The sequence below is a fragment of the Corvus brachyrhynchos genome, unplaced genomic scaffold (genome assembly GCF_000691975.1).
Source record: "Corvus brachyrhynchos isolate BGI_N302 unplaced genomic scaffold, ASM69197v1 scaffold101, whole genome shotgun sequence".
In the NCBI taxonomy this organism is placed as follows: domain Eukaryota; kingdom Metazoa; phylum Chordata; class Aves; order Passeriformes; family Corvidae; genus Corvus; species Corvus brachyrhynchos.
Window position 1 is genome coordinate 11,739,378 of NW_008237239.1, and position 5,670 is coordinate 11,745,047.

General features: G+C 41.0%; 1 protein-coding gene across 1 annotated transcript in view; it reads left to right on the forward strand.

Moving 5' to 3' along the window:
* The window catches only part of ODF2L (outer dense fiber of sperm tails 2 like), a 32,162-nt gene extending 27,353 nt beyond the window's left edge, over nt 1-4,809 (forward strand). The window contains exon 18 of the transcript XR_001860525.1: nt 4,572-4,809. The gene's annotated coding sequence lies outside the window, so the exon portion shown is untranslated. The remainder of the gene's footprint in view (nt 1-4,571) is intronic.
* Nucleotides 4,810-5,670: the final 861 nt, after the last annotated feature.

Below are 5,670 nucleotides of genomic sequence, written 5' to 3' on the forward strand. Positions count from 1 at the left end.
AAAACAAGCCACCCTCCTGAGTCTTTAAATGTCCAAACAGATTCTCTGGAACGTCTTAAGGCTGACAGAAGGGAGACAGGACTCTCTGAGCATGCTTTGTGGAGAAACTGAGGCAGGAGAGGGGTTCTTCAATTTGTACCTGTTGGAACTCTAAACAACAATAGTTAATTTCTTCCCTCCCCCTCTGCATCCCCCACTTGGCATTGGAGAGGGATTTTTGGTGAAACAATTGGCAAAGGCATGATTTTGTGAGGGAAACCATGGGTGAAAAACCAGATTGGGAATACACTGGCGATAATAGGATATAGGATAAAGGGGAAAGGTAGGATTAGGAAAGGCAGACTGTAGGGGGGGCTTATAATGGAGATATTGTCTAACATGATTACGATTTTTAGCATATATACTGCCTTTCACAGAAACACCATCAGGCCCAGTGTCCTCTACTGCTTGCAGGCCTTTCCTTCCTTGAATAATCCTGAACTCTACCTCTTCTCCATCTCCTAAACTTGGGATGCATTTTTCAGGGTTATTCTTTTTAATAGCAGTTCTATGAATGAATATGTCTTCCTGGTTGCCACATCTCATTATAAAACCATAATTTTGTTTAACATTATACCATTTTACCTTAGCTACGATGATTTTTTCCTTTTTCCAAGTGGCTGCTGTTTTCTGTCTCGCTGTGGTTTTGCATTCACTTTCCCTCGCTCCCATGTTGGAGCTGCCAGGGCTGCTGGGGCCATCGAGGTTGCTCGTGCCTGCGCGCTCTTCCCGGGGTCGCATTCGGGGCCGCGTGGACTGGGCCGGGCCACGGTGCTCAGCTCCCTGCGCGCCATCTCCTCTGCTCTCAGCTGCGCTGCTGCTGCCTGGTGCCGCACGCAGGTCTCGGCGGGGGGCCCACTGGCCACCGCCCGCGCACTGCCCCTCTCGGTCGGGTGTTCACAGGGCTCGTTCCACCACGCGCTGCGCTGGGCCAGGCGGGCACCGCCAGGTCATGTTGCTCCCACCGCACCTCACTCTGCTGACGACACTGCAGCTCGCGTCACTCTGCCCGTGTGAGAGATCTGCCTCGCTGCTGCTTGCAGAGCGCTTGGCACACGTGGCTGCGGTCGCACGGACTCTGAGGCACGCTTCCCTTTGCAAGGACACAGCTGACATTGCTCAACGGTCTTGGTAATTAAATAGTATTCACGAAAATATTCTTGGATCGGCATATATTTTGACTCAGAAATTAACTGTGTCCAACCGGTCTTCCAACAGTCTTTGGTAAGAATCAAGTCTCAAGAAACGTGGAAAAAGTTCTTAAACAGCCATGAAAGGAAATATTTCAGTTCCTTTTGAGCTTGAATTAAGCTAAAATTTACAAATCGTTGTTCAAGAATCTTTTCAAGTTTAAAATAAATGTCCACATGTGGCTCAGAGAGCCAAGAGTCTTTCCATGGTTCCTCCATAGTTTAGAGATGGAATAGCAAAAGGAAAACAAGAAGAGAAATCCAGAGTTTGCTCACAAATCTGTCGCTGTCCTTAGGGATCGGGGATCGTTCTGCCCACAATTCTCCACTGTTTGTTACAGTGGGGATACTGCAACACGCATATCAGACAATGAGGCCCATGGAAAAGAAATATATAGACTGATTCTTGACAGATGTTTCAGAGTGATGTTTATTTCTCCAGCCACATGGCCGGAGCTCTGCCGAGGACCTGAGGCAATCACGGGACCCGAGGGTCCTTTGCCCGCGCAGGGGAACACAAACCAACCAATGGGGAACGAGGCTGAGCAGGGGCAGGGAAACCCCGTGTCTCCCCTCAGGGCCCCTCTCCCAGGGCTACATGGCAGGGGGGAGAACCCCAACACAGGACTAGTACAAAAAACAATTCTGAATTTACTTTCAGTTCTAAATTCTAATTAATTTTGTAGATATATGCTGTAATATGTTTTTTGAAAAGTAGTACATTCAGTTAAATATGTGATTTTCAATGTACACTTAAATAATATGTATTTTTTGACCAAAACCATAAGTTAGTTCATGCATAGACAATACCCCTTCTATTTCATTGTTAGTTATTAGTAAGGTGTTGAATACTTTTTTCTTTTGCAAATGCTTATCTATCCTAACCAATACTGACATGTGCTAATGATCTGCTTCTGTGCACTTTTAAAAAGTAAAATTATAATTTATTACACACACACAAATATTTGTATTAATTTCATTCTGATTGTGCTACTTGTAAAATATCAAAACCTTTTTGAAAGTCATCATGGATGAAGGAAAGAGTTCAGAAATAAATTGTTTAATCCAGTCCATGGGTGGTTTTCCAAAGCTGTACACTTTTCATTGGAACATGATACAAAGATGTACACTAACTTGATTTTGGCCTGTATTTTGCTATCCAGGAAATTAGTTTTTGGGTTTTTTTCCTTTTTAGTTTGTTTTGCTTCTTTTTATGGCTCTCAACTGCCTTTTTGTTTGTTTGGGTTTGGTTTTTTTTTTCATGGTAGAAATAGGGCTACTAGTCACAAAGATCATTTGCTTTTACTCAGTTCCTTTTTGAACTGGTGTTAGCTTACCATGTCTTTTGCATTAAAAAAAAAAATTAGGACAAGTTATTGTGGTTTATTTCTTTCTAATAAAGAAAATAATAAAACTTTTTCTAACTGCTGAAGGATCTAGCATTTACTTGAGATTGCTGCTTGTATTTTTAGTAACTCTGTAAAGTATAGCTAAATTAGTTCTTGCCTTGTTCATTTTGCAGTATAGAAAGCTATGTGTTGTGCCACAAAGTTCTTGGATGCAGCTGTACTGATTTGACTGCATTTTGGTCTTCTACTATTTTTCTTTAAAGCAAATTATTTTTACTGTCTGCATCATGTAGCAAAGTGACAGTGTTATAGAAAGAAATAGACTAATTAAGCTTGCTTTTGGGTGAGTTGTCATCTCTAGACAATTTTAGAAGCCTTTGGTAAGGGTGAGTTGTCATCTCTAGACAATTTTAGAAGCCTTTGGTAAGGATGGTGTTGCCAGCATCTCACCTCTCAGCCCTTTTTCCAATGCTATTTTTATTTGGTATTTCCCCCCAAAAATGCTGAATATGCTGTTTTAGTTTTCCAATACAGTCAGATGAAATATATTACTGCTGTAAGTATAGACAGAAAAAGTATCAAACCCGCAGTTCCTGGTCCATATTGTGCTTGCTTTTGTGATTATACTTTCAGTCTGAATGTGTTCATTTGCAGGGCCCTAAAAAGGAATGTTTCTCTTCTGCTGGGCAGAAAGTCCCTGGCTAGAAAAGCAGTAAAAGCCAGAGATTTTGTATAAAAGTTTGACAGTGCTTTCAATGATGAGCTCAACCAGTAGAAAGAGAGTTTATCTGGTTAAGAATGGAGTAGAGAAAGAAAAAAAAAAAAAAGAAGGTGACCAGGAATTAATGAGCTGTTAGGGTAAGAACGAGTGTGCTCAAACCCCCTCATGAGCAATATGCTACCTGCTGGCCTGGCAGGCATCAGCTGGGCAGGAAGAGTCGGCCTCCGGGAAAGAGATCCCACTGTTGCTGGTAGCTTTCAAACCCACATTTTAAAATGTGGTTCAGAAATCACACCACATTTAAATCTGTAGGGTGCCCCTTGTCAGTGTGGGGTACACTGCTGCATGCATTTCATAGTGGGACAGGATTTCAGAGTTATAAGAAATGAAGTGATTTGTGGTTGACAGATTCACTTTCTAACCAGTACATTTCCATATTCAATTATAATTTCTTGTCTTTAATTATGTTAAATTGTAAGCATGTTGAGTCCTGAAACTGGCAGATCTTAAAGAGCTGACCTGGATTCCCTATTCCCTACTGCAATCCTATATGCTTTGTATTTGTTAATGTGTGAGAGCACAAAAATTAAACCAAACAGCGTAATTCTTAGGGCTACTTGGTACCTTACCCTTTTAATCCTGCCTGCCAAGTAGTTTATTAGTGGTTTAAGTTTGATAAAAGATCTTTTCCTGTTTCCTATCTATGTCACAAAAGCTGCTATAAATTCTTCTTACTTTCCAGTAAGAGCAGAGGTACTCAATAATTTTGTACCAGGCACAGGCCTCCAAAAGGGATATCTTTATAGAAGATAAAACAATCACTGAGCTCCATATGGATGAGTACTCAGTGGAGTGTGATAGGTTACTAGCACAGCAATCCCTTTGAGAAGTTCTCAAAAGGAAGTCCTTGTCTATTTAACTGTGAATGAAATCAACATATGGGTATCTGGGAAAGTTTAGGGAGAGACTGAAGTTCAAAATGTCTTCTGCTAGAAACGTGTCCAGTATTCTTACTCAGAGAAGAGCCAGGTTAGACATTTTTGTGACAAAATCACTTTGTTGGTGATATTCCTACAGGAGAAGTGACCTGGTTTCCTCCACTGATGAGCTGTTTAGCAGTGTAACATCTGTGTGCAGCTCTTTCTGCTCTGGGGGGCCTAGAGCTGGCCAGCACAAACAGGGATCAAAGCAGGGCCCTATAGGAATGGGTTGTGCAGCGTGTGAATTAGACACAATGATTTCATACAGATTTTTTTTTTTTTTCTTTTTCAGTGGAAGTTTCCTGTGGATCACTTTAAGGCTGACATAGCTCAAACATGTTTCTTAAGGCCAGAAAAGTGAGACCCCTGTGTTGATGTCCACCGACTGGGAATTTAAGCAGTCAAAAACATGAAATTATTGCAATCACGCAAGTCATGCATTTGGGTTCAGAATATTTTCCTGTCTACTTCTGGCTGAACAGCAATCATACAGCAGCTGTCACTCAGTAGTAAAGCTTCCAAAAGTTGAATGTGGTGTGTTTTATATTGCCATCCGTATCTATCTGCACCCTCCACTCAGGATTTCTGATATAATGCTGTTGGCTTGCAACCTTTGAATAAGACTGTTACAGCTCCTAAAAATCCAAAGGCAAATCATTCTAGCGATAAGTAAATCATCCCCCCTCAGAGAAGTCCTTTAAATCCTAGCCTTTAAAAAGCTAGGTTTATTTGGAACATTAATATAGTTTCCAGGAAGTAACTGACTTTTTTTTTTGAGTGTTGGACAGAGCAGATCAAATACCTGATTAACATATTGTAATGCTTTCATGGCACATTAATCTACTTCATTGAAAAGCAATTGGGGAAAAGATTATTTTTTGTGTAGAGACTGCTGCAATTCTGCCTCCCTTTGTAGCAGAATAACGTAGCATATTTTTGGCTGTAAAACTGTACCTTCCAATTTATTGACAGCATAAATATTTCATGTGCCACTCTGTCTTTCGGTAGTGCTACTAAAAATTGAAACCAGGTCTTACTGGTCCAGTTTTGCATGCTTTTCATCCAGTTCAATCTTTCAAGCAGATCTTTGATAACATCTAATTTCTAGAGCAGCTGTTTCACATCCAACAACCATCTTCCAATCTCCCATCAACGTTTCAGGCATGCGGAGCCCTTGTTCATTATCATCGTGACCACATTCCTATTCTTAGCAAAGCTTCTCCTTTGCAGAGCAGCAGCCTACTCTGCTGTGGCAACAGTCCACTTAGTAATTTACAACTCCACCCACTAAATGCCACTGTGAATTATAAACTACTGAAGTAAACCATGTATTTTTAACAGCCTCAATTTTACCATCATGGCTGTTCATAAAAGTCAAAGACATTTTTGAA